The 27664-nt window shown below is 46.9% G+C and overlaps 1 long non-coding RNA gene across 3 annotated transcripts in view; it reads left to right on the forward strand.

Moving 5' to 3' along the window:
* LOC125618848 overlaps positions 1–27664 on the forward strand; it is a 222777-nt gene that overhangs the window by 189329 nt on the left and 5784 nt on the right. The window contains exon 1 of one of the 3 annotated variants that reach the window (XR_007350232.1): positions 5007–5096. The exons of the other annotated variants lie outside the window; for them this stretch is intronic. This is a non-coding gene — a long non-coding RNA (uncharacterized LOC125618848). Of the gene's footprint in view, positions 1–5006; positions 5097–27664 lie in introns of those variants that run through there. 3 annotated transcript variants of the gene reach the window in all.

A 27664-nucleotide genomic window follows, 5' to 3' on the forward strand; every position in this document is an offset into this window, starting at 1 on the left:
CCCAAAAAAAAAAAAAAAGAAAGAAAGAAAGAAAGAAAAGAAAAGAAAACTTACACATGGAAGTGTTTTTACCACCAAAATACCACAGCATAAAACTTTCCCTGTTGGTAAGTCTTCAGGTTGAAGAGGGATCCTGTGTCTTTGTTTTGTTTTGTTTTGTTTTTTAACTCTCAGTTTTTTAATACTGAAATGTTTACAATCATATAATTTTTAAAATTTAGTAATATTGCAGTAAGATATAATTTATGCCAATACCCACATTGGGGACCTCCTTAAACTTGTCCTCCAAGGCCAATGCCTCCCTGGCCTTAGCCTAGTGTGGAGCATGTGCCTCAGAGACCAAGGACACAGGTGACTTCTAACCACCAGAGACCCCTGTCTCCCTGGAGAGCAGATGGCCTGGAAACAGTGCCATCCACATGGAGGGTCAGGGCTTCCTGCTGCCTGTGGGAGAGACTCTGGGAGTTGAAGCCCTACAATCCTGACTCCCCAAGAGAGAGTTCAGGGCTCTGAGCAGGTCCAGAGCCACAGGGAAACCAGAGGAAGGGAGGCATCAGCCAGTTCTGCAAGAGGAGGCTAAGGCCTTGATAGGGGAGGACTCAGACCATTGGAAGCCAGAGAGGAAGCCCAGGCAAAGGCTCCAGGGATGGGGCTGGGGGAGGGTCTCCTTAGAAACACCACCAGGCAGCAGCAGGGTTCAGGACTGATCCCTGAGCCACCTGCAGTGTTCACCTACCTCCCATTTCTGAGGCTCTGGCTGGTGGGGGGAGCCTGCTTAGTGTATAGGAGAGTCTGAACCCCAAACAAAATGGGAGAGGATTCCATACCTACCTTCACCACAGCAGTTCCTCTCTCTGGGCTGAAATTCAGGAATAGGAGTTTACATAGCCCCCCTGAGGTTCCAAACCCAAAGGCCAAGTGTGGGAACCACAGATGATCCCCTAAAATAAGGACAATAAACTTCTAAACTCAGTGAGAAATCAGCAAAGAGTTTGACAGGGGAAAATGTGACCTGTTTGGGGTTTGTTATTTCTTTTGTTTTGATTAGGGTCTGGCTAAGTTGCACAGACTGGCTTCTAACTTGGAATCCTCCTGCCTCAGCTCCATGAGTCCCTGGGACCACAGGTGTTCACCACCAAGCTCAGCTGCTTGGTGTTTTAGGATGACACTGGCTACTGTATGAAGGATAAAAATATGGGAAATAGTTCATCATCAACCATCTCTTTGTACACTGGCTTCCAAGAAAGTGAATCTAATGAACCAAAATTAGTGTTTACTAAGAATGAAGTATGTGGCCAGGCACTAGCTGCATAATAAATCACATGTGCTACTTAGTTACTTCCCTGGCAATGTTATCAGAGAGATGTTATCACTGCCATGGATCAGAAGAGAGAATGAGGCTTAAGGAATTTTAAGGACCTGACTGAATGTCACACTCAATCCTTAGGGTGCAGAGCTGAGATTCTAAACACCTCCAAGTGGAGGTTGCATTGACCTTGCCATGACCCCTCCAGCTGGGATGAAAACTTGGAGCCAGAAGAGGCCACCAGACAGTCTCTCCAGGAAGGCCAGGTGTCTGGTTTCCATGACAACATCACCATGTGTCATCAGGACAGATCCACTGGGCTCTGAAATAGCACCAAGGGGCTGTGAGCCTGCAGTGCAAAGTGGGACTCCCTGAGTGAATTCTCCAGGACTGAAGACTGGGAGGCCATCTGGGAGTCCACAGCAGGGCTTGTCCCCAGTTCCCAGGCTGCACACCAGCCTTGCTCAGGACTGGGAGAGTGACGTTCTTGTCCTGGGGAAGAAAGACACAGAGTCAGTGTGGAGGCAGACAGGGCCTGAGGCTGGGAGGACATGGAGCTCTGCCAGGGAGCCTGAGGCCTCTGCTGAGGGCAGTGAGCACTTGTGGGTCCAGAAGAGGAGCAGGCCATGTGTTCCTGAGTACTTAGTGCCTGGTGCAACTGACACACATTGAAGAGGGAGGAAGCAATTATCATTCCTGTGCCAACTGCAGGTTACCAATTTATCCTCTGCTTACCTGGAATCACCTGGTCTTATTAAAACTGATTCCTCCAAAGAGCACCCACTACTGAATATCCAATAGGGATCCAGTCATTATGTTAAGTGAAAGAAAATGGAAGTATGTGGATAGGATTCCAAGTTGTTGGCCCCAAACTCCAGGACTTGTGCCATCCCACTCCCCAGGTACTCAAACAGGAATTTCAATAAAAATTCTTATGAAATATTTTGAGACATAATCAAATAAGTTGAATTTAAGAGATAGAGAGTACACACTAGATCTGTATCCAACATTGAAGCCCATCCATCTGCACATGGAGGTAGAAGAAGGAGGATCCCAGCCAATGAAGACTCGGAGTGAGGAGATGCTCTAATGCTGCTCTTGGAGGTGGCAATTAGGGCAGTCTCCAGGAGCTCTGTGCTGATGGCCACAGGGAAATTGGGACCTCACCCTACAACTATGGAAAGATGACTCTGCCTCAGCCACTGGACCTGGAAGAAGACCCTGAACTTCAGCAAGGAGAGCTGCCCAGTGACTGCTCCATTTCAGTCTTCTCAGGCTGAGCTGACGACCCAGCCTGGACTCCTGAGGGTCAGGCCTAGGAAGAAAGACACTGCTCAATAGGGGGGAATTGTTGCTCAGCCACAGAAAACTAGGGGAGGCATCAAAATGCCATATCTCATCAGCAGGATCAGAAAACTAAACACAAGAGCAATTGTTCCACATGGCTCATGGCTGAGGGGACCCTCAGCTCTCACTCTGTTTGCAGTGTGGTCAGGTTCTGCCTTCTTCTGCCACAGAGCTCCTCCTGATCTGTCCACACCCACACAATCCAGGCTGAACTCAGGCCCTTAAAGAAGAAGGAAATGGTGGCATTTCAGGTAAATGGATGGAAGTGGAGAACATCATGACAAGTGAAAGAGCCAGACTCTGGAAGGTGAGGGTCCCATGTCACCCTCCTGTGCAAAAGCTAGAGCAAAGGAAGGGAAAGTGGGGTAAAGTGTCATAAGGAGAGAAGGATGACCAGTGGCAAAGGAGAGAGGGATGGAGGGTCAGGGGACTGGGACAGGGAGGAAATGTTAAAGGAATGCACCACATGACACCATGTGCTTGGACACAGACACCACAGCACAGCAGTGAGCCCAGCTCCACAGAGGTCTAGAGCCCACCAATGACAAAGGAGCAGATGAATAAATAGAAGGAGGACAGGAGAGAAGAGGGAGGGGGTGGGGATGGAAGAAATGGAAAGAGGAGGCACCAGGGACTAAGATGGAGCACAGTGTATCCCAGGCCTGCAGATTGTGTCCAGGGAAGCATCTGTTTTGCAGAACTCCAATGCACCAATAGGAGCATTTAAAATAGTATTTACTATAGTATTGCCCTATTTAGGGCACTGAAGTATAGTCATGCAAAAGGGAAATCTACTTACCTGGAAAATATCTTTATAAATAAGTCAGGCATAAACTATGGAAATCAGTTGAGATAACCAGATCTAAACTGCACCTGAGATGGCTCAGGGCCATCATGAGATCCCCCAGGAAACACCCTGAGGACATCCTTATTGCAAGGAGAAGACAGAGGATTTATGTGCCCAACCAGTTTCTCCCAAGGGGTCCTTTGCTCTGGAACTTTCTGAGACTCTGAACGTTTCCTGCTCCTGATCATGAGTTCCAACCCATTCTCCTTCATTTCTTTTCCTTCAGCTCATTCTGAAAAAGCACAGGAAGACCACAGCCTGGAGAAACTGCAAACACGGCATGATTCACAGGTTCAGAGGACACTGCCCACTCAGGGCAGGACAGCCATAGAGATTCAGTTAAACTAAGAGACACATGGCAGGGTCCTCGGCAGCTGTGGCCCAAGGTCTACACAGTGGAGAGGGTGTGTCAGAGGTCCTGGGCTGGGGACAAAAGCAGCACAGCCATGTTGGCCAACACAACACAGGCTCCCTCTGTCCCACCTGTGGATGAGGAGGGCTGAAATCAATGTCCCTGTGCAGGGAAAAGGACCTTCTCCCCAAGACACCTAGAGGTCAGTCCCAGGAGAACAGTAGTGCACATGGAACCCCCTGAACATGGGGAGAGTGCCTGAGTGCAGTTCTGACCTAGGGAATCTACTTTAAAACCCAGGGTGGTGGCACCTGCTCCCTAGTGTCCCTGACAAGGAGGAGCAGATGGGGATGGATGACTCTATCATTTATGAGAAGGAACTAATGCAGAATCCTCCCTGTCCACACTGTCCAGTGGGCTAGGGGTCCATGTCCTGGGACATGATTGGTGGCTCTGAGTGTCAAACTCATGGAGATGACTAGGAAAGGATGGCCACCAATTACAGACCTCGCCCCAGGAGCTTTACGTTGTCTACCTCAGGGGATATGCTCCTTGTCCTCTTTCCTTGAGCAGAGCTACTTGATCTTCAGCTGAAACATGATTTCTCTTCCCACCAGCTTCTTGTCATACTTCTGCTATTATTTCGTCACTGGGCCAGGAAAAGTTGACATCTACACTGTCCCTGATACTCTTATATTTCTGCAGGTATCATCAGACACCAGAAGATCTTGAACTTCTTCAACTGCATGCTGTGGATGGAAGAAATTTCAAACATCAACACTTGTGAGGTGGCACTTGTCACGTTCTCTTCTCAGCTGAGAGGAAGACAGCAGGATGGTCATTTCCTCACAGAGGCTGATCTGCAGGCCACCTCCCTATCTGAGCATCTGTGCTGTCTTAGGAGGGCAGGCCCTGGGTACCATGACCCCTCACAGAGTGGGGCTTCCATGATGAGGCCTCCTGCCCACAGCACAGACACCGAGGGCTATTTCTCTGCTCTATTTCCTCCAACTGTAGAAGAAATCTGATGTCCCTGGCTCACAAGGAGGCCCCTCCCTCCCTCACTCTCTCCACCCAGCATCCACAGGGCATTTGCATGGTGCTCCCTGAGGAGGAGCTTCCTGCAAGGCTGACTTAAAAGCTCAGCTCTAACCTGCCCTTCACTCACCAGGACTCCTCAGCTCAGCTTCTCAAAATGAGACTCCCTGTTCAGCTGCTGGGGCTGCTGCTTCTCTGGATCCCTGGTGAGGACAGAAGGAATGAGGAAAGAGAAGGGGGAGGGAGGGTAGCCCTATACCCCCATTCTGTCCATGTGTGCTCTGCCCACATGTGGGATATGCAGGTCTGTCCTCCAGGATGAGGCAGCTGAGGTCAATTCATGTGAGAGAGTATGCCAGAAGGAGCAAGGGACTGACTCTGATGAAAGTTGTCACATAGTAAGATGGGGATGTTGAAGGGAATTCAAGAGAGGCTCTTAGAGCTTACTCAATTGGAGTTCTTTATGTATATGAATAGTTTTAGTGCATAAATCAAAAACAAAAATTAATTTAGTCTGAAATATACAAAAAAGAAAAAGTTCAAAATTTTTCTTAAGGTTTCTACATAACCTTGTATTACTCTGTGATTTTTCAGGAACAAGTGAGGATATTGTTATGACCCCAGACTCCTCTCTCCGAGCCGGTCACACCTGGACAGCCAGCCTCCATCTCCTGCAGGTCCAGTAAGGGCCTCCTACACAGTAATGGAAACATGTATTTGCACTGGGTTGTGCACAAGCCAGGCCAGGCTCCACGGGGTCTAATATATCTTGTATCCAACCGCTACACTTGGGTCCCAGATGGGTTCAGTGGCAGTGGGTCAGGGACAGATTTCACACTGAGAATCAGCAGGGTGAGCTGGAGGATGCTGTGGTGTATTACTGCTGTCAAGATATACAAGCTTCTCCCACAGTGATACAGCCTGGAACAAAAACCTCCCTGCCTGGGTGGCCCAGGTGCCACATGAGCTGTTGGTCTGAGCTGCTGGTCTGGGCAGCAGCACAGCAGATTCTATTCCCTGTGAGAGTAAGGTACTGGGAACTCAGAGAACAGGTGCAGCTGAGGGCTGTGGACCATGACTGCCTGGGCTACAGCTCATGTCACACCCATGAGTGGCCCTGTCAGCTGCAGCAGCCTGGCCTAGCATGTGGTGGACAAGCACAGAGGTGTCCAGGGACATTCTGAATGAGCATATAGGATGAGCATGGACACTACAGAGGGAACAGGACCTGGGCCCTGGGCAGGACTTGGCCAAGTTAGTGAAGAGATGACGTGAAATGCTAGAGGTCCCACCAAAAGCTGCTCTGTGTGAAATTCAGATTCAAATCTAATAAAACAAACAAACAAATGAACAGAAAAATGACTTTGCCTGCTATAACTAATAACAGGAACTTTATGAAATTGACTTATACATTTTGCATAAGATCTTACATTTCTCTTACTATTACATGTCACTTTCCACATCTAAACTGTCAAGGTCACTCCAGGTGAACTGGGCTGCAGAAAATACCCACAAAAGGACAGAGTAATGCCTTTTCTTTGAGTCCTGTGATGGCTCCTCTGTCCTTAGGGTTCCCTGGAATGAGAGAAAGAAGCAAGTACTCCCCCTTTTATTGGGAAGAAACTATTTAAATGAGGCAAGGGGTCAGAGTTCAGGGGGTGGAGTCTAGCTTTGTGGTTACTGCTGTCAGCAGATTGACGGACATCTAGGAAGACCACGCCCAAAGGCAGAGAGAGAAGGGGACACACATAGAGAGTTTCCATGGAACCTTCTATCCCTAACAGGCAAAGGGCAGGATTTCAAAGCAACAGGTGAGTGTAACTCAACCCTAGGGACACACCCCACATAGAGAAAAGACCAAGTCAGGAGTCATGCACTACCCCGCCAGACTACAGTGACCTTTCAGGTCTCAGTGGTGCATCAGGACTGGGAGGCGAGGTCACTCAATGTGGTCCCCACAATTACAGGCTTCAGCAGAGGCACAGTAATGACACAGAAGCCAGTCACCCTACCTGGCACCGCTCAACTGCCTGCCTTCATGTGGAGAAGGATCAGAGTTGGAAAAGTCACTCATCAATCTCCCAGAGGGTGGAAGGTTGTCCCTGGGGCCCTGCGACTCTGGGTCTCTACTGTCTCAGTGACCCCTAAAGATTCTGGCTAGATGCCCCTCAGGTCACCTCACAGTTTTCTAGTCAGGCCACCAGGGCTGCTGATGCTCTGGAACCTGGTGAGGACAGAAGGGGTGAGGAAGGAGAATGTGGAGGAGAGTGAGCTCTGGGGTTCCCATTCTTCCCAAGGGTGGGACCTGAGGGCATCTGCCCACCTCATATGCCTGGGCATGACTGGAGGGAGATGGTCACTCAGGAGAGCCATTATGGTCAAGGTGAATATGATGTTGACCCAAAGGCAGAGCTGAGCTGGGAAGGTCAGCAGGAGATGCAGTGGGAGCCCAGGTACCATCCACTGGCCACAGAAACCACAGCAGGCAGGATCCTGGGAGAGTCCCCTGGGGATGGGGGAGGTGTCCTCTGCTTTCTGACTCAGCCCCTTTCCTCTCCCTGAGCACAGCACATGTCCAGGAGAATCCTAGCCTGGGGTCCAGGGCTCAGCTCCTGTCCTATCTGTCAAGGAGACTCCATGCCACTGCCCAGGTCAGCTGGGTTCTCTTCCCCACACTCAACCTGAAACATAGATTTGTAATATTTTTTAAAGAAATGTGAGGTAACATTCCCTGCAAGATTGTAAACTCAGGCATAATTAATAAGTTACCATGAGGAAAAACAATAATAAAGAAATGATTAATGCAAAGAAAATCAAGAAATCAGGGAAATACTCCACTCTACTTTCAAGAATTTATATTTTGTCTTCATTGTCTGAGGTTCAGTTTTCCAAGTGGTCTCTGTGTTGGTGGTGCCTTGTTTTGAATTCTAACTTTTGGTTAATTGTTTTCTTCATTTTGAGGATTTCTGCTTGTATTTTTCTCACAATCTCTAAGTCTTTATTGAAGTGATCTTTTTCTTTCTGTATTTTTTCTTGATTTCACTCCTTACAGTATCCCTACTTCACACATCAAATTTCCTATGTGCAATCTGAACTCCATCTTGGAGGGAGGAGGGAGGGAGGGGAGGGAGAAGAGAGGAAGGCAGTGGAGGGAGAGGAACAGAAACACCTCCTGAGAGTACTGAAAAACCAGGTCCAACCAAATTCTATAGTCAGAAAATCAGCATTTCCATGGAAAATGTAGAAACCTTATAACACAGAACCTGGAGAACATGTCATCTGCACTTGCAAAGGACAGGAATTGCCCACATGACTCTTCTAGGCAAAGGCAGGTGGCAGCAGAGGAAGGGCTCAGTTGCACAGAGGATTGTAAAATAAGATTGAGTTTGTGATTTTTTTTTCTTATTTAAAGAAAAAAAAATTCTCCAGAGTCAAATGCCTGAGGACAGCACAGTTGACTACAGTTTCCTGCAGAATCCTGCTGCTAGGAAAGCTGAGAGGATACTCCAGGCAGGAGGCCTCCAGGGGGAGATCAGGAACAGACTCAGCCACCAGGAGGCTTCAGTGTCCTACCTCCTGAGTCCCCTCCAGCTGCTCAACATTCTCCCCTCCTCACGGACTAGGCTGGCCTGTTACCAATCCAGGACCAGGAAGTCAAGTGAGTAACTCCAGAGGCCAGAACATTGAGACTCCTGCCTGTGACCACTCTGGGAGGAGAGCTGATCCAGAGGAAGCCAGAGGACCCCTGGTGATGACCCCCAGGCAGCCCAGGGCAGGGCCAAAGTGAGAACCCAAGGCCTTGCCAATGGCACCATCAGCTGGCCAACATAGGGGAGGCCCTGGAGACCCACCAGAGAAGTCCTTCCATGTCTGCCCCTGTGGTTAACACCCCACAACACCTGGGGACAAACCTTGAGCAGAACCACCTGGGAAGCCCCTCCTGATTCCTCTCTCACAGAAAGATTGGGAGAGGAAAATGCTAACACATTAAGCTCTGGGTTGGGCACTATTTCACACAGGAGAACATGGGGCACACAGAGAAATAGCCAGACTGTCAATGAAGTATTGGTAACCACACTTCTGGTTGGCTGTAGAGAGCAACAGTGCTGCACTAAGTGAGCAGACACTCTGAAGTCCTGTGCTTACTATTAGCACCTTGCAGAGGAGGTAGGTATAGTTTGTTTCTGGCAAACTACAGAGTTGTTATTTACTATGTCTTATAATGTTTCTCCTGGTAAACAGTGATATTCTTTTTCTTTTTTTTTAAAGAGGTTTTTATAACAGGTAAAAATGACCTTCAATAAGTCACTCATTTTCCAGTCTTCATTTCCCGCAACATCAGATAGAGGCATGTACTCCACATGGTGCAAACACAGGGAATGGAGCCTCCTCAGTGTGAGTCCCCATGTGACTCTGTGTAGTAGTCCCTGCCTGGCCTTAGAGAACACAGCCTGAGCAAGATTCTTTGGTACAAGCTGTGACATGTAGGAAGTGGTGATATCCACCAAACCAGAGTGCTATGAGTAGATCAAAGGAAATCTGAATGTCAACAGTTAGAGACCATGGTGTCTTAATTTTCTATAATGTTGTCGTCTGACCAGTTAAAAATGTGAAATTTAATTTATGCTTGAAAACTAGATCAGCCTCTCCAGAGCTGAGGCAATGGTGAGTTTATTTGTAGGTGCACATCGCACTCTGGTGGTTGAAGAATGGAACATCCTAGCAGAGAATTCAGTGAGAGGAATCTGAGGTGAGCCAACTCTGTGTCCACAGGGTCCTGTACCCTCTGCTCTCCACACTGATGTCCTTCAGCTCCAGGAAAACAGCTCAGCCACATGTCCACCTCATTACTCAAACACTCACTCTCAGAGAGAAGCCCAGAAACCAGCTGTCACTCCTGGGAACCTGGGAAGGGGCCAGAGCAGAAATGTCCACCCAGGTCACTCATTGAGGTCAGGCAGAGCTGAGGTCTAAACCAGGTGTCAAGGGCTAATGTTGTGTCTAACCTCTTCTCCAGTCCTGAGTCCAGCAAAAAGCAGGAGACATGAGGCCCAGCATGAAAGAAGTATTTTAAATACTCTGAATATATCTCTTCAGATGCTTTAAGATGGGGCTTCATGTTTCTTTATCTCAGCTCAGTGGGATGTGAATGAATAAAATCCTCTCTAGTTGTTGGAACCTGAGGGCTGTGCTGAGGGTATTTCTCATTAGATCCCAGGTCTCTGACTCTCTGTTTCTCCATAGTTAAGGCCTACATGTCAGATTCTCTTCCTCCTTCCTCTCCCCACCCCACTGTCATGGTCCTTCTCTAGGATACTTGCAGGGCAGGGCCAGATTGTCTCTCCTCTCGTGATTTGTTTAATTGCTCAAGATATAGGTAGGATGGATCCATGAAATCTAAGTCCAGCCACATTCCTGGAGTTTCATTTATGAGCCAAGAGCTGGGTGTAGCTCAGTGGTAGAGTGTTGCCTGGGATGCATGAGGCCCTGGAATTCAAGCCCAGCATTGAAAAAAATAAAATAAAATAAAGTAAAAAAGAGAAACATGCCAATGTAGTGACCACATACACAATCCACACTCCTGCCTTGGCATTTCTTCAAAGAATTCCAGGCTGTTAAAACTCACTTATTTCTGACATTTCAAGGAAAATGCAGAAACATTTTAACACAGAACCTGGAGAACATGTCATCTGCACTTGCACAGGATAGGAATCGCCCACATGCCTCTTCCAGGCAAAGGCAGGTGGCATCAGAGGAAGGGCTCAGTTGCACAGAGGATTGTAAAATAAAAATGAGTTTGTAAAACTTTTATTTCTTATTTAAATGTTGTCTTAATATGTAACCCACTGTGTACTCAGAACAGTGATTATGGGGTATGTAAAACACCACAGTCAAATCCCTGAGGACAGCACAGGTGACAACTGTTTCCTAGGAAAGCTGGGAGGATCCTCCAGGCAGGAGGCCTCCAGGGGGACAGCAGGAACATACTTAGCCATCAGGAGGCCCCAGTGTTCTGCCCCCTGAGTCCCCTCCAGCTGTTCCACACTCTCCCCCCACACAGGACAGGGCTGGCATTGAGTGATTCCAGAGGAAGTGTCATTGAGTAACTCCAGAGGCCAGGACACTGAGACTCTTGTCTGCTGACCACTCTGGGAGGAGAACTGCTCCAGAGGAAGCCAGAGGACCCCTGGTGAGGACCCCCAGGCAGCCCATGGCAGGGCCACAGTGAGAACCCCAGGCCCTTGCTATGACAGCCTCAGCTGGCCAACATAGGGCAGACTCCTGGAGACCTACCAGAGAAGTCTTTCCATGGCTGCCTCTGTGGTACAAGCCCAAAACACCTGGGGACAAACCTTGAGCCAGAACCACTGGGAAAGCCCCTCATGATTCCTCTCTTACAAAAATATGTGGGAGAGTAAAATGCTAACACATTAAGCTGCTGGGTTGGAGCACTATTTTACACAGGAGAACATGGGGCACTGTCGGGGTTTAGTACTCGTTCCCTCCCAACCTGCAGGAGAGATAGGGAGAACACACCCCTACCAGGACGAGCCAAGAAAGGGGAGGTCCAATTGACCACCCGCACCCAGCCTTCCCTAGCCAGAGGACAATCAGATGCATCAGGGAGACCAGTCAAGGCTGGAGCTCATTTATTGAGGAAGCACACACAGCTAATATAAGGCACAGGAGCCAATCAGGATAAAGGTCAGCAGGGTGAAGAGAGTTCACATGTACACCTCTTCTACAGGCAGTAAGGGAAGACAAGAGCTGTCCTCGAGGGCAGAAGTGTTCTGAACCTATCCTAGAGGTGGTCTGATTTTTCATCACAACCCACAGTAATGCCTTCTGGCTGATCGTCAGGCGCCATCTCAGCCATGTGTGGCCCCAAGACCAGGAAGTGAGCATCAGTCTGCAAGTTAGGTTTCCTTTTCTCCATCTCTGGTGTGACATTCCCTACATCTCCCCCTTTTTTGTTTTATTGGGTGGTATCTGTCTTTCACTTGAGAGTGTGCCTGTCTTAGGTTGTCCCCCTCTGGGGATCTTACCAGTCATTGACTACCACTTTGGCTCTTCAGGCAATTTACCTGCAGGATCTGCAGACCCAATGGGAAACCTCAAGGAAGGGAGGGGACTTAGACCTATGAAGAAAAACCTTCTTGCCTCTGACTTACACCTACACATCCTGGTGGGGCCATGGCCAACCTCATAGGGTTCCCAGTCAGTATCTTGTAAAACAGCATATCACTGCCAGACCACCATCAATTGAACAGCTCTGGCTTGATCCTTGAGAAACTGGAGGAGCCTGTGAATTACACAAGGCCCAATACAAGAATTATAGTAACAAAGGGGCCTACAAAGGGGAGAAGGTAAGGGAGCTACCCGTTTAGCCCAGTCCATAGAAAGCTTGATTGCAGCTCATCCTGAAAATTTTCAAGGTCCTCCTGTAACCTTTTAATGTTATCTTGAACAATACCAGAGAGATTGGCATAGAAGCAGCACTCCTCCTGTAGGAAAAGGCATAATCCTCCCTCTCTGGCGGTAAGCAGGTCCAGGCCACTTCGGTTTTGGAGGAGTACTGCAGCCAAGGAATTGAGTTGAGATTGCAGGTCCAAGATGATGCTGGCAACATGGTGCCTAGTATCTTTCATCTGCTGAGGAAGCTTATTGTACATCTGTAAAGAAGTACTGAGGCCAGCAAGTCCAGTTCCCATCCCTGTGGCCACCGCCAGACCCAACAGCAAAGGAACAGCATGAATGGCTCATCAGGGCTTGGAAAGGAAATAATCAACAGAAGGTATGGGCAGGGACTGGTTATTAGGGAGGACCTCAATGTCAGGGAGGAGGAGGACCACAATGCAGATCCCACTCCAATTACCTGGTAGGACACTGTACACCATATCCCCCACAAAAAAGACAGTACCATTAGGAGGACAGAGCATACCACCTACTGATCCGTCAAAAAACCTATTGCCTCCACACCAGAGGGGATTCAACATCCCCACATCTTGAGTGTCATTTCTAGTGAGACAGGTGACATTAGGCATGATCACCAAGGGCAAAAAGACTTCTAAGTGGGGTGAGAGGGAGTACAGATCATCTACTAGGAAGAGGTGAGGTTATATTCTGCCAAACGGGAATGGCAGTGGCCTTTAATGGTCTTTAAGCACAGCCAACAGTCTTGAACAAGCTTAGGGCAGGTCACATTTAAAAGATCAAATACACTTTGTAGAATATTTTGAGTCTCAGGGCCTAAACGGCGGGGCGCCCATTGCTTGGGTAGCATTATAGAATGGTATATAGGGGGGCCCAAGTTGAGCTCAGTAAGATTTTGTACAACCTTGTTAATAGCAGCCTTCATGGCTAGATCTTGAGCTCCCCCGATCAGATACCTGTTGGGGGGGGCATATAAATACCAACAAATTGGCTTACCACCACTTCCAGTACATTGATACCAAGAATGGGACCCCTCAGAGTGGCCCATCCAGTAAGTTACACCCTTGTGAGTACATTTAGATGCTGATTTATAACAAGCAGTATGGACCATGCCTGACTAGAATGTCATGCATGGGCATGTGGGGGGGCCTTGGGGCTTAGAAGGAAGAACCACTGGTTTGGGCCAGCAGATGCTGTAGCTGAGAGTAGTGAGGAGACCTGAGCCGGCTTCACAGACTTCAAGATCGCAGATTACATATGCCCCCCATAAGCCATTACCACAATCATATTTGGTCCCGTTGCATTGACTATTGAGAAGGGCCTTAGTGACACACTGCCTGCAGGGGGAGCCAAGGATATGAAGTATGGCATCAAAGTGTGCCTCCCCAAAGCACATCTCCCCCAAAAAATATAGTAGGAGGGGAATCACTCTAAGGGCCGCATATAGGCTGGAATCATACAAATGAGTGGAATTAGAACGTTCCAAAGGAAGCTCCTAAATGGCCATGTCCAAGATGAATGCCACAAGGGAGACAATGAGGAATCCAGTCTCAACCAGGCAAAGTATCTAGAATGGTCTTTTCATTACAAATGAGAAAATAAAGAATCATACCTCAAGAGGGGGTGCTCTTGGGTAATCATTATTGTTCTGGTGAACAGTATTTTAGATCTCTAGCCAGTACCCAAATTGAACTTGGTTCCCCAATTGGGAATACACACCCAAATCCCCTCCCTACACTAATGAGAGGATCAGGACCATGCCATAATCCAGTAAGGGGGTCCCTACATCAGACTTCTACCTTCAAATAAGGTGTCTGATTAGACCGATGTCTCTGGAAAGCAGTTAGAGGTTGGTCTTTGGAAAATTTTAAAATATTTAATGTAAGCATGGCTGTCCTTAATTGGTCATGGGGGTTGTTTCCCCCTTTTTATTTTATTAGTAGGTCCTTTAAGGTCTTATTATGCTTCTCAATTATAGCTTGACCTTTTGGATTGTATGGTATTCCAGTGGTGTGTTTAATATTCCAAGTTTGGAAGAATTCTTGTCAAATCCCGAGGGATGGAGGGGATCCAGGATAGCCCTCGCAAGAAGGTACCAACAGGAATCATCTGCTCATTAATCTTTCTTAGGTCCTGTAACATTCTCCATTTCCCTGTGGCCTTTTGTATGACAAATACAGGACTATTCCAAGGGCTCAGGGAGGGCCTAATATGACCTAGATTCAGTTGTTCTGATGTTATCTCTTGTAATTTTTGTAGTTTATCTAGAAGAAGCATCCACTGTTCCACCCACACTGGAGGGCCTGGAAGCCATTGAATGGTGGGGATGTTAGGAACAGTGGCCTCCAGGATTGGATTGAGGCCACACACTGGGTGCAGGAGTGTTCCGCCTCGATGTCTCAAAAAGTGGATCCCCCCAGTAATTGCTAAGGGGACCTGATAGGCCAAACTGTTGCTTGTACTCCTCTTCCTATAGGATATTGACATTTATCCCTTTGTGATCTGTGGTGATGAACATCTCAGTTTCCCCAAAAATATTCTGTCCCAGAAGATTAGCTGTCAGGCAAGACATCACCAGAGGGCGGATCTCTCCCTGACTACCATTTACTTCCTTCCAAGTAAGCCAATCCTTGGTTTCTTCAGACCTTGTATCATCCCCCACCCCCAATACCTAAGGTCCAGGAATCAGTTTCAATTGTGGGGGAACCTCCTCTTTCCTTAATAGTATCCAATATGCTCCAATGTCAATCAAGCAGCGGAACATTTTCCCTGCTATGAAGATATCCATTTTTGGCCTAATTCCCAGGATTATTGGGACCAGTGGGCCTTAGTTGGGGCACTAGGTGGGGTGCCTTCTTTGGGTGACAGGGCTGGAGGGCTCCCTGTTATTAGTTTAAAGGCTTACCCTCAATATCAAATTTGGACTTACAATCCCTCTGCCAATGGAATCCCTTTCTACACCGGGACAAGGCCTCTTAGGCAGAGTTTACCCCTTAGCCGGGCCTGAGGGACATATGCGAAGCCATTTGGGCTGCAAGGCCACAACCAACGACTGTGATTGGTGGGCCTGAGTACCAACATCCTTAGTGGTCACTATCCACCTCCCCATAGATCTGTCCTTCATCTCTGCGTAGGCTAGTTTGTGGTCTGTGGTCATTCCCTCCCAGACCAGCATCTTGACAAACTGGTCCTGAAGGGGTCCCAAGGGGAATTTCCTTTGGAAGCTCTTTTCCACCCTCTCGATGAAGGTGGCAAAATCCTCGGTAGCCCTCTGAGTAATTCTGCTTCTGGGGGTTCTGAGGGGCCTTCCTCCAATGTTTTCCATGATGCCAGTCCTAAAGCCCATACCTGCTCCTAGTAGGGGGCAGGGATAGCAGCCTGCTGAAGGCCTGTGGAAAATTGATCACTGGACCCCAACAGCATCCCATAAGTTACAGGAACCAGGGGATTAACAGCCTGATTCCTCTCAGCCTGAGCATGGCACTCCTCATTAAAAAAGCACACAATTTCAGGTAGAGGGAACCAGGAAGCACAGCCTTGGTTAAGTTTTTCCAGTCTTGGGTGGTACATTCTTGGTGGGCCAGACCCTGGAGGATGGTTTAAGCCCAGGGTGAATTAGGTCCATCCTCGGAGGTGGTCTTTTTGAGTTCTTTCAAATCTTGGGCCTCCCAGGGATAACATAAGGCCGGTCGATTGCCCACAGGTTAGCATTGACCAGGAAAGCCATACATGATGGGGATAAGTCATCATTGGTCTTACAAGATGGCGGCTTAACTGGCTTTTCAGGGTTTCCACAAGATGGCGTAGAATTTCCGCAGGGGGAGGGGTGACAATATGGAGGAGGCCGCTCCCCATCCGGATTGTCAACATGTGTTCTGGGACAGGAGCATTTGGTATGGAACACAGAGGACCAGGCCAAGAACCAAAAAGGTCTAGGAGGCCATTGTCAGAGTGAGGCTTTAAGCCTTTCTCCTCCTGGGCAGCAAGAGGACTGACTCGCAGTGACCCAAGTCATTCCTCAACAAGGGTTTCCCAAGCCAGATCGCCGTTTTAGGTAGGAGAAGTAGGTGTCTTAAAAGGGTCTTCGCTGCCCCTAGATGTTCCTTCTGAGGGGCCAGAGGAGAAACAGGCTTTGAGGGCAGATAGGATCGGGTAGAACCCCAGAAGGTGGTCCTCTCCCAGGTTAATCTCCCTCTTCTTCACCAATTGTTCTGCATAGTCCCAGGTGGCCCAATCAAACAGATTGACAGCCACCAATGAGGGTGCATCAAATGTCAAGGTTTCCCAGACATTTTTGGCCTGGGCATCCAAGATCTCTTGGCTTTTGAGCATTAATCCCAGTGCTTTAAGAGCTGGAGCATCATGCTTAGTGTGAGATTGCCCTATCTCTTCAGGGAGACCCTTACCTCGGAACTCGCTTGGCTTGGCTCACTAATACTTTCACTTTTGGTGAACCAACTTCTTTGTGTCCCTGTTTGGGCACCAGATATCAGGGTTTTTACTCCTTGTTCCCTCCTGACCTGCAGGAGAGATAGGTAGAACATGCCCAGGCCAGGATGAGCCAAGAATGGAGAGGACCAACTGACCACCCGCACCCAGCCCTCCCTCACCAGAAGACAATCAGATGAATCAGGGAGACCAGTCAAGGCTGCAGCTCATTTATTGAGGAAGCACACACAGCAAATATAAGGAACAGGAGCCAATCAGGATAAAGGTCAGCAGGGTGAGGAGAGTTCATATGTACACCCATTCTATAGGCAGTAAGGGGAGACACGAGCTGTCCATGAGGGTGGAAAGGTTCTGAACCTATCCTAGAGGTGGTCCGATTTTTCATCACAACCCACAGTAACACCTTCTGGCTGATCACCAGGCACCATCTTAGCCATGTGTGACCCCAAGACTGGGAAGTGAGCATCAGTCTGCAAGTTAGGTTTTCTTTTGTCCATCATAGGTTTCTATTTCTCTGATGTGACGTGCCCTACAGTGCATGCAGAGAAATAGCCAGACTGTCAATGAAGTATTGAGAACTACACTTTTTGTCGTCTGTAGAGAGCAATAGTGCTGCACTGGGTGAACAGACACTCTGAAGTACTGTGTTTACTATTAGTACCTTGCAGAGGAGGTTAGTTCCAATAGTTTTTTTTTCTGCAAACTACAGAGTTGTTCTTTGTTATGTTTTATGCTGTTTCTCTTGGGAAACAGCAAAGTTCTTTTTTTTAAGAAAAGAGCTTTTGAAAGAGGTAAAATGATCTTCAATAAGGCACTCACATTCCAGGCCTTGTTTTCTGCAGCAGCAGAAGCTGGAGGCCATGGGCTCCACGTGGTACAAACACACAAGGCTGGAGCTCCTCAATCTGAGCTCCCATGTGACTCTGTGGAGAAGCCACTGCCTGGCCCTAGAGGACAGGTAAGTGTCTGTGGTGCCAGCAGTGACATGTGGGCATCAGTGACCTCCATCCTACCTGAGTGCTATGAATGGAAAAAAGAAAACCTGAGTGACAGTAGTGAGAGACCCTGGTGTCTCATTAATTTCCTATAATGTTCTTATCTGACCACTTAAAAGTGTAAGATTAAATTTATGCTTGAAATCTAGATCAGCCTCCCCAGGGCTGAGGCTCTGGTGAGTGTATTTGCAGGTTCATGTCACCCTCTGGTGGGCAAGAATTGGAACATCCTAGGGCAGGATTCAGTGAGAGGAACCTGAAGTGAGCCTTGCCTGTGTCCACAGGGTCCTGTGTCCTCTGCTCTCCACACTGATGTCCTGCAGCTTCAGGAAGACAGCTCACGTACCTGTCCACCTCATGACTCGGACACTCATACACAGAGAGAAGCCCCCACACCAGCTGTCACTCCTGGGAACCCAGGAAGAGGCCAGAGCAGATACATTCACCCTGGTCACTCACTGATGTCAGGCAGAGCTGAGGTCTAAACCAGGTGTCAAGGGATAATGTTGTTTCCATCCTCTTCTCCAGTCCAGAGCCCAGAAAAAAGCAGGAGACAAGAGGCCCAACATAAAAGAAGTATTTTAAATACTCTGAATATATCTCTACAGATGTTTTAAGATGGGGCTTCTGGTTTCTTTATCTCAGCTCAGTGGGACTTGAATGAATAAAATCCTCTCTAGTTGTTGGGAACCTAAGGGCTGTGCTGAGGGGATTTCTCATTGGATCCAGGTCTCTGACTCTGTTTCTCCATAGTTAAGGCTACATGTCAGATTCTCTTCCTCTTTCCTCTCCCCATCCCACTTTCATGCTCCTTCTCTAAGATACTTGCAGGGACTGGCCAGATTGTCTCTCCTCTCTTGATTTGTCTAAATGCTCAAGATATAGGTAGGTCGGATCCATGAAATCTGTCTGCTCAGCCACATTCATGGAATTTCAGTTATGAGCCAAAAGCTGGATGTAGCTCAGTAGTAGAGTGTTGCCTGGAATGCATGAGGCCCTGGATTTCATGCCCAGCATTTTAAAAGAAAAGAAAGAGAAATAAGCAAAATAGTGACCACACACACCATCCACACTCCTGCCTTGGCATTCCTCAAATCATTCCACAGCTATAAACTCACTTTTGTTCTGACATCTATAAATCTATCATGCTACAAAGAAAATTTTATGGTTGTATTAATTTTCCCTTCAAACAGAAATTCTAGATCTGAAAAAGATACTGAATGAGATGAGAAAATGCTACAGAGAGCTCAAAAGCAGACTTCACACTGTAGAAGAAAACACCTGGGCATTAGAGTGTGAAACTATCCCCTCATAAGAGAATACAGAAAAAGAAACAAATGGAATGAATAAAACATGCTGGATGTGTGTGACAGGGTCAAAAACAAAAAAAATGATCTATACGTATTCCATAAAAATAGGAGATATTTAATGCAGAAAAAAATGATTGTTAAAAGTAATAATTCTTGAAAATTTCCCAGATGATAGGAGAAATATGGACATTCAGATTAACTATGCTTGAAGGTCCCAAACAGGCCTAACCTAAAGATGGTCACACTAAAATACATTATGGACAAATTATGAAAATTTACAGACAGAGATAGTTTTGAAAGCCACAAGAGAAAAGCAGCTCACAACATCCAAGGGAACTTCCATATGGCTATTAGATTCTCAGAAAAAATATGCAGGCAGGAGGAAAGAGAATAATGTCTGCAAAATGCTAGATACAAGACTGTCAAGCAAGAATAACCAGTCATTGACCCCATTTTTTCTCATACAATTTCTAAGCTAACTTTAAACAATTATCAAAATTTACCAGTTTTTCATCCTCATAAAAAATAGAATCGTGGGTGATGAGCTGTGGTGTATCAGGCAACACAAAGGGACAAAACACACCAAGTGCAGGCACCATGATTGGTGAGGATTGAAGGACATTGACCATGTGCCTGTGCTGTCCCTTCATCCCAGCTGAGCTCTGGTCCTGCTCCATTCTGAAGGCTCCAACACTTCTTCTGACCTTGGCTGCCAAGATCAGGAGTTGGCCCTATGACACCTGAAAGCTCAGCTCCCTCCCTGTCTGCAGGCAGTGTCACCCATCAGGCCACGTGTTCTCCCTGAGAACCTCTCATTATTGCTTGTACCCCTCCCCCAGCTCCACCTGAGCTTTAGCTTCAGAAGCTAAAGTTCTCCCTGGACCAGATGCTCCTCTGTCCTGAGTCTACCGTGTTTCCTAACCTGTCTTTAATCTGTCACCAAATCTCACCCAGGTCCTAAGAGAACACAGTCCCCAGAGGCTGGTGCAAGGCTGGGGCACATTCTTGGTGAGGATAAAGGTATGTCAGAGGACTGGGCTGGAACATCCTCCACACTACTGCAACAAAAGAGGACACCTGGGTGGTGGAGGGGACAAGGGGAGGAGGGTGTCCTCTCATGCAGATGGTGTTTGTGCAGGCCCTGTGCAGGTCAAATGTGGAGCACTGTGAGGAAGACAAACTGCAGTGTGGCCTCAGTGGGCAGGTGGGGGACACAGGCAGTGGAGGGAGGGATTCTGTTACAGTTTACATATGAAGGGTCCCCCAAAGTCTCACAGGGTGAAGACCTCATTATGGTACTCATCCATTTGATGGGCAAATGATTTAAATGATTTTTGGGGGGTAGAACTTAGTGGGAAGGAGGAGGTCACTGAGATTGTGCCCTGGAGGGTGATTTTTTTTTCCGAGACTTTGCTCATACCTCCCTGGACTCATGGCTGAGCAGCTTTCCTCCACCCAGCCCTTCCACCATGATACTTCTGCCTTGGAGCCAGCTGATCATAGACTGAAACCATGACCCAGAGTAACTCTTCCCTCCTCTACAGTGTTTTACCCCCAGGATTTTTTCAGTGACAAAAGGCAATTGACACAGCATCCATACATGTGTGTAAAGATGGTTGTTCCCTGACAAGGGGTATCAGAGCAGGATCAGGGTATGTTCACGAGTGGGCATGAGGCTGTCTAAAGGAGGGCAGGCCAATGTCAAGAGGTTGCTTTCAGTCAGAGGAATATTGGTGGGAAACAATGCACCAGAGATAATCAGAGCCACAATACTCAGTGAACGTAGAAGAGATACCACACAAAAAGGGACATCACTAGAACAAACATGATTTTGACTAGAATCAGAAATATCAGATTAAACTCAGAATTGTATGTAGGAATAGATAGGAGTGTGCATGCAGATAGATCAGGAGATGATAGGTGTTGAGGTCCATAGAGGGATTGACTAAGAGAGTTATTTACACATTCTCTTTAATCCAGGCACAATAGCCCATGCTCCCAACAAGCACTCACAGTGCCCAGATTTATTTACCACTAAAGGAATCTTATGATAAGAACCCCCTGCACCATCTTGAGTTGGGAACACAAGAAGTTTTCCAAAAATGATGAGACCCTGGAAAAAGTAAAGACAAACTACCAGGAAGGAGCCTCTCACTGGTCAGCTCTGGATAATCTTGAGAATCAAAATTTGTAATTAGGACAAACTAACCCATTAAACAAAAGATGTCCCATGAGTTCAGCCTGATACTGATAGTTTGATGAGGAATGGGATATCTATAAAGGATTGAGGAACTTTTCAATAATTTCATGTCAACTCTTTTTGAGCTCTATTGTTGGAGATGGATCACAGTGAGGACCTTCGGCTTGGGGGGTAAGTGCTCTGCCACTTAGTCACACCCCCAGCCTCATGCACATTTCAAATGGCCAAAGAGGAACTTCAGGAGAGAAGTCTGGAACATTAGTTTAACCCAGAATCAATGTGAACATCTGCAGTAGTGAGACAGATTGAAATCAGGCACCACCCACTAAGGAGCTCTAACAGAAGAGCATCATTTTTAGATATTCCTGCCAGAGATGCTGCAGCTAACTTCTACCATGAGTGGTAGACAAACATCCTAATTGACAGAAATTCTACAAAACAGGTTTGTGAGCTCTCCAAAAGTGGTATGATCATGAAATTCAGGAAAAGTTAAGCACACTGGGTTGCAGGAGCTCTCAGCTTGTGTCTTCCAGTACAGAGTTCTATAGGCTGCAGAGTGCTCACAGTGGATGTGCAGCTCCCAGAGCAGCTCTGAGGCAGAATCCCCATGGGATGTTACAGCTTCCCATTGACAGTCCTGAACTGATGGGCCGGTGGACAGTGCTGTCTTCCTCTGATCCACCATCTTGAGAATCTCTTTTAGGATTTGGTATTTATAATTTGACTTCCTTAATTCAGCTTGATTTGGGTTTGGTTGGCTCTTCAGATATTAATTTGTTGAAAGAGAAACTGGGTTACTGATTTTAAACTTTTCTTCTTTCTTTAGTATTAAAAAGATTGAGAGCCTTATGTTTACATTATTTATTCCTTCATGTGTTTATATTTGTCCATAAAGAAATAGAAAACCTGAATTTTGTCTCACTTGAGAAGAATCTGAGGACCTGGGAAATGGGGTTAGAAATCACCTGAAGGTATATTTCTGATGCTCTTCACCTAAGGAGCTTCCATTCTTAATGGTCTTCTCAAAGGGAATATTTTGGAGAAATAATTTTTTAAAATATCAAAATGATAAGAAATCTTGCCTCCTCAAGACACCTACTAGCTGGTATTCACACTCACTAATCCTGAGATATGGGCTCAGTGGACAGAACATGAGATTTGCTTTTGGTTCAGGAAATACTGGAAATGTGAAGGGATTATTATGTAGATACAATTAACATGCCAAGGGAATTCATTTTAAGTCACTCAAAAGGAGATTGTTCAGGGTGGGCCTGATTTATTCACATCAGAGCCCTAAAAAATGAGTCGGCCTCACACTCTTGTGGAAGAATTCTTTATACTGGTCTCATTACTGAGCTGCCCAGATGGTAGGACCTTCAGGTGGCCTGCAGGGTCCTACAATAGTCTCTGACCAACAGCCACCAATAACCCAGCATCCTCAACCACACAAGCCCCAAGAATCTAATTCTGCCCAAACTCTTAGTGTCCTTGAAAGCATATTCTTCAAGTCTCCAGATGAGGATGCAGCTGAGAACACATCTTGGTTGCAGCCAATGAGAAGCTGAGGAAAACGACCCAGTCTAGGTCAGTCCGACTCCTCTCCCACAGAAATTGTGAGATCACCAAGGGGTGTGTTAATTTGTTGTGAATAATTAGAAAACTAGTACAATGCCAGCCATGGTGGTTCATGTGTGCAATCCACGTTACAACAGAGACTAAGGCAGGAACTGATCAGGATTGAGGCCAACCTCAGCAACAGAGTGAGACCATGTCTCAAAACAAACAAACAAACTAATTAATTAATTAATTAATTAATTAATTAATTAAAAGTGCTGCAACAGAGCTCAGTGGTAAAGAACCCTGAGTTTAATCCACTGTACAGATGGAAAGAAAGCAAGGGAGGAAAGAAGGAAGGGAGGGAGGGAGGGAGAAAGCAAAAGGGAAATGATTGCAGCTGGGGGCTGTGGACCACAACTGTGTCAGCCACAGCCCAGGGAACACCCATGCATGGCCCTGTCATCTGCAGCAGCCTGGCCTGGCATGTGGAGGTCAACACAGGCTCCATTTGACAAAACAAGATGAGCGTGGACACTGCAAGAGGAGCAGGACCTGGGCCCTGGGCAGGACTCTGGCACAGGGAGGGCGATGGTGTAGGAAATTTCTAGAGGTCCCCCTGTTCTTGCTAATGCTGTTCTTTGTGAAATTAGGATTCAAACCTAATCAAAAACTCATATAGATGACTTAGCCTGCAATGATTAATAGAAGGAAATCATACAAATGGCTGCTAGTGCTTGACCACAGACTTGTGCTTCTCTCTTGCTATTCCAGGACCCAGCAGGGACACAGTGAAGTGCACACTCCACTCTCCCTGCCTTTCACCCTGGAGAGCCCACCCTGATCTAGGAACAATCAGAGATGGAGAGGTCACTCTAGGCTTGCAAGGTAGTGCCCTGGTGCCCTGCAGGTGCACATGGATCAAATTGTGTCTTAATACTCAAGGTGGAAGGGACATGAGCACCACCTCTTCCTATCACAACATCAGACACAACTGCCCAGGAATGGACCTGAATAGAGAGTGGACACAGGATGAGGAAAGGTAACAAATATACCGTCACCTTGTCTAGAGTGACAGAGCTAAGGAACTAGAGAATGGCCTGTGGGAGAATGAGCACAGCTGAGGTCAGGAGAACATGTGGATTATGGGAAGATCCTCACCAGGAGCCAAAGGCCTTGAACTGCAGTGGACACTTAGCTTTGGCCCAGGTCTTTGTTGTTTTAAATTTTGTAATAAATTACATAAATGAAAAGAAAATGATGAGAACAGCTGATAGAAATGAGGAGAAGGGGCCAGGGTCAGAAGAGGGAGCAGAGCAGGAACCACTTAGAGTGAACCTCACCAGAAAGGCTCCTCTGACATGCAATGTCTGAGGAAGGGAGAAAGAGAGAGAGACAGACAGACAGACAGACAGACAGGTGTCAAGGGTTGTGAAAACCAAGGCAGGGTGAGGCCTAACTTGAAGGAAGCAAATGGAAGGTGATTATAGGTCAAGAAGGAGCCAGGAAGACAAGGAATCAAAATGTTAAGGTCCAGATGGGAGGAGTCATGAGGAGAATCACTGGTCAGTGTGTGAAAGTCACTAGGTTCTTCTGTGAGGGTGAAGACTATATTGGCTGAGTCATGTGATCTGTCCATGAAACAGGTTCATGTAAGATGAAAATTCTGTACTGTCCCCAGGAGACCTGCCCAGTACTTGTGCTTGATGACTTCAGCTAAATAAATAAACAACCCCAACAGGCCCATTTCCTGAATTTCCTCCTGACCCCTGCACACCCCCCAAGGAATGAATCAAAACCTGTGACCTGTCAGGAGAGGAGGCAGGAGAGCTCAGGACTGTGGGAGGGGGAAGCAGCCAGGGCAGCAAAGGCTCCCTCACCCTCATCCTGGGGGAGGCTTGTGTCTGAGGCTGAGGCTCTTGGGAGGAGCACTGTGGTGCTGCTACAGGAACAATTGGCACCTTCTCAGCCTGGGACTGCTGATGGGGAGTGAAATCTGTGCCTGACCCACTGCCCATGAACCTCCAGGGACAGCAGCTCCCTGGGTGGACACCCAGGAGAACAGCACCCTGGGACTTGTCCTGCCTTCTGCTAGTGCCAGGCCATGTAGTCCTTCTGATTGGATAAGAGACTCAGGCTGGACTTGCAGCTGATGGTGGCCATGTCTCCTGCAGAAACAGCCAGAGGGCCTGGAGACTGGGACATCACCATGTCCTCACAGGCACCTTTGGTCAGAATAACCTAGGGATGGACCATGAACTAAATCTCTCTCTCTCTCTCTCTCTCTCTCTCTCTCTCTCTCTCTCTCACACACACACACACACACACACACTCACACACACACATATAAATTTTTCACATATGTATTGGATCATTTCATTTGATATTCACTTTCAATTAGTATTAAAAATCAGCACACAATTAGGCCCATATGGGATATAGTCATTTTTTCTCACTATATCTTAAAATTAGCTTGCCAGCCCTATAAACCTAAAAATATGAAGATATCCAGCACTTAAATCTCTCACCATAGGCCCAGAGCCACAGGAACATGCACACCTGTGTCTGAGACAACATCCTGCTGCGCCTGTCCAGCTTTGAGCTCAGGTCTCATTGCAAAGCCCTCATGTATAAACTGTGGGCAGCAGGGCCGGGCCTTCAGGAGCCTTGCAAAGCCATTAGCAAATAAGAAAGCAAAAAACCTGTACTGCAGGGTTGGGGGGAGTATTTGATAGCATTTAAGGCATAAATATATCAGAAAGTGTAGTTTGGGGATCAGAAAACACAGAACTAAACATAGAAGTTCAAAGAATCCAATCTACTCAATGATGAAAGGAGGGGCTTAGTTTAAATCAAAGTGATATTTATGGGTTAATTGTACAGAAATGACAGGCTAAGTACATAAATTGAAATACATATTATATATGTGTATATACATATATACATACATGTACACAGAGAGAGAGAGACAGAGAGAGAGAGAGTTCAGAAATGTGAAGAAATATATTTCAATACATTGACATTTACAGATATGATAGGCTATATATAAAGGCTGAAATACCAGATAGATTGATAGATAGAGTTCAGCAATCATAGGAAATATATTTGAGTTGAGTTTTTCAGAAGTGACACCTAAAATCAAGAATTTTTTTAATAATTTAAAAGCTAGAGAGAGGAAGCCAGCGGCCACCATCTTGGAGAGCTGACGTCACCATCCCTGTTTTTGACTGATCACAGCTCATTCAGCCATAGAACAGGTAATTTCAGGCTGCCATTCGCCTGTGTCTCGCAGACAAATTACTCAGGCTCAGTGCTAAAGAACCCGTGGAAACTTCTTCTTGGAGCCTGCTCCTATCAGAACATACACAGAGCACAGAGCGGCTGAATTCCAGCTCCCGGAACTGCTCTGGCCCAGGGCTAAAGAACCCACAGAAACTGCTTCTCGGTCCAGATCCTGCTGAATACTGTGGAGGTAAATACCAACCAAGCCTTCATAGGCAGTGGCAACAGGATTGAGACGGGGCTTGTGAGGGCCGGTCAGGACTCACCTGTTGCTTTGGTCACCCGGCAAAGGGAAAAAAATGCTGCCATTCGCATGGGATACCAACATGGCAGAGATCTGATGTCATCAGAAACCGGCGGAGGAGAGAACTTCATCAATACCAGTGGCAACAGAAACAGTTGGTCTCCTGGTAAAGAAAGTGAGTCACAAACACCCGAGTCTCTCTCACTTTGTCATCAAGCCAGAGGTGCAGAGCAGAGCTGACGCCCATGCCCAGAACAGGCCCAGTGACCCGCCAGCGTGGTAGACATGTCACCCCAATTGGAGTAAGGGCAGAGCAGAGATGCTGCCCGGGCCTGCAAGGTAGGAAGACCTGCGACCGACCGGCAGGACAGGCCCAGGGGTCCGCGGGCATGGTAGACACGTCACACCAATTGGAGGAGGGGCAGAGCAGAGCCGCCACCCATGCCTGCAAGGTAGGCAGACCACTGCCCGACCCTGCAAGGGAGACTTTTCAACTATACAAGAGCAATATAAATATATAGGGGGAAAAATTTCAAATACACAACAGTTTCACCAAGCAGAAAGAAACGCGAGCAGTATGAAAAGACAAGGAAAGAAAGGACCACAAGCAATGCAGGTCAACTCAACTTTAGAAGAGGTAATAGCTGCAGCAGATGGAATGTCAGATAAAGAATTTAGGATATACATGCTTCAGATGATCTGGAGTCTCAAAGAAGACATTAGACAGCAAAATCAGACAATGAAACATCACTTCGACAATGAATTACACTAACAAATCCAGGAAGCAAAAGATCAACTATACAGGGAGATAGAGGTTATAAAAAACAAACAAACAGAAATCCTAGAAATGCAGGAAGCAATAAACCAACTTAAAAACTTAATTGAGAATACTACCAGCAGAGTAGAACACTGAGAAGATAGAACATCAGACAATGAAGACAAAGTATTTCAACTTGAAAAGAACATAGACAGCTCAGCAAGACTGTTAAGAAACCATGAGCAGAACATCCAAGAAATATGGGATAACATAAAGAGACCAAACTTAAGAGTCATTGGGATACAGGAAGGTATAGAGGTCCACACCAAAGGAATGAGCAATCTATTCAAAGAAATAATATGAGAAAACTTCCCAGACTTGAAGAATGAGACAGAATCCCAAATCCTAGAAGCCTACAGGATGCCGAATGTGCAGAATCATAAGAGATACACACCTAGACACATTATAATGAAGATGCCCAACATACAGAATAAGGAGAGAATTTTAAAAGCTACAAGAGAAAGGAAGCAGATTACATTTAGGGGTAAG

The sequence above is a fragment of the Marmota marmota genome, unplaced genomic scaffold (genome assembly GCF_001458135.2).
Source record: "Marmota marmota marmota unplaced genomic scaffold, marMar, whole genome shotgun sequence".
Taxonomy (NCBI): Eukaryota; Metazoa; Chordata; class Mammalia; order Rodentia; family Sciuridae; genus Marmota; species Marmota marmota.